We start from the raw sequence: 2,273 nt of genomic DNA on the forward strand, positions 1-2,273 counted from the left end.
ATTCTAGAATTGGATAGTCTGAGTGCAAATGACAGCTCTGACAATTAACAACTGTGGACTTTGGGCAGGTTATATTTTACCTCCAAGTCAGTCTGATTCCTCATTTATATAAGAAGATAATGGTATATTCCTCAGAGGGTGATTAGGAGAATGAAATGGGTTAATATTGAAAGGTATTCAATAAATATAAGTATGTTGCAGCCTTTGTCCAAGTAAATAAAGTCCTATCTCACTTATAGGCCAAATTCACTTCCTAATGTTGTTTTTTCTTGTTAAAGAAATCCCTCTATGTTTAAAAACATGCAAGTCTCTTTTAGGAGACTATTGGACTAGATAAGAATGGCAAAGGATAGGCATTTGCTTTTATAGCCAGTGCTGCAGAGAGATCCTATTAATTGCTACAAATTATGCAGCTTTTCAAAATTTCTTTTACTTACTTTCAGCAACATTTTGGAGAAAAGTTATATATCAGCTACCCATATTCTGTCTCTATTATGCAATATGTGGTAAAAAATTGGATTTAAAAATTGATGACATATAATGACACAATTTTAACACTGGTGAAATCCCTTTCTCCAGCTCCTCCTCCTTCCACAACTTTGAAAATCATTTTTGCTTCCTTGTACTGTTTTTGATGAGTTTGAAAAAAAAAGAATGTTTGCTTGACAGATATCCCTTTTGTTTTGGAATGTTATGATTGGCATCAGTATGCCAAAGGGTCATTCTGAAAGTAGGAGTGACATTAGCCAAATATGAGAGAAATGGAGAAATAATAAGTGTCAATTGAGGCCCATGGCTGACCCAAGATTTGTGCTGAGACTAGTGAAGCTGGAATTTCAAAGTAATAGGCATAGAATATAGACTATCACATCTGCTACTGATGTATACAGTTTTGGTCATGATTTACTAATTATTATATTTTCTTGGAGAGAAGGCAGCAAGCCTTTAATGTATCACACTTTCATTGCTTTAGGGCCCTGATACCATATCACAATATGGGTATTCCATTAGAATTAAAGTATTGACAAACTTTAATAAAGAATAGAAGTAAGACGAAAAATAAAGGACAGATCTAAAGGGGCATTTTACATCCTTATTTTAAGCATGCTTTATATAATGAAAGTAAAATGTAAATACATTTGTTGTCAGTAGTTGGGTAAGGGTAAATAAGGTTAAGTATTTAAATTGTTTTTAGCAGAGGGGGGGCCAAGAAGGGAATGTTGAAGAAATTAAAATGGAGTTTTAAATTAATATAAGGAAGGAAGAACTTAACTGTTGCAAGTGCAGCCCAGAAAACTGAGTTGTTGATAAATAATGTGCAAACTTATAAATGAGAAAAACTTCCCTAGACAATTGCAAGTAATTGGAATAAAAAATGGTTTCCAATTGTCCCGGCTAATTTTATCCAATTTTGACTGGCCAGTAAGCTTTGAGGCTGCCTTTCATGACAGGGTCTAGGTTTCAACCCTTAAGTATGCTTTTGTATTATTTTCCATTTATTTATTTGGTTATTTATTCATCAAATTGTTACTTATATTCACTTTTAAGGCGAGGGTAAGTTCTTTACACAGGCCAATTGATCTAAGGAAAAAAAATATTTTATCTAGGCCCCAGGATATATTTCAGCTTCAAATTGAAATATGCAAGTTTATCAGTGCTCACATACTAATATACTAGTGGCTGCTGTCTTCTGCTGCAGTAAATCTGTCCAAACCTATTTTTTCTTACGCATATTTCTAGGGCCCTTCCTAGGGCCCTTCATGACTGTGACACTCAACTGAATTCATTCATTCCATCTTTTGATACTTTTTGATGGTGCTAATATCTTGGGTTAGGTTCCCTGGAGGCAGAGACTAAGAATTTGCAAGCAGAAAGTTATTGGGGAAAAGTGTGATAAGCAGCACCTCTGTGGCAGTATTGAAGCAGGAATTGGCAAAAGAAGTTGAACTGCAATGCAGGTGTGACCAAGGCTTCAGCGATTCTTTTTTTTTTCTTTTGTATTTAAATTAAATTTGCCAACATATAACTCCCAGTGGTCATCCCATCAAGTGCCCTCCTTAGTGCCTGTCACCCACTTAACCCCATCCCTCCACCCACATCCCCTTCTACAACCCTTTGTTTGTTTCCCAGAGTTAGGAGTCTCTCATGGTTTGTCTCCCTCTCTAATTTTTCCCACTCAGTTCAGCAATTCTTACAAGAACGAGATCTAAAGCTGGGGCTTCCCAGCTTAAGTCTCAGCTAAAGTCAAGACAGCCAGGTGTTTGGTACCCTGT

This window comes from Nyctereutes procyonoides, unplaced genomic scaffold (genome assembly GCF_905146905.1).
Source record: "Nyctereutes procyonoides isolate TBG_1078 unplaced genomic scaffold, NYPRO_anot_genome, whole genome shotgun sequence".
Taxonomy (NCBI): Eukaryota; Metazoa; Chordata; class Mammalia; order Carnivora; family Canidae; genus Nyctereutes; species Nyctereutes procyonoides.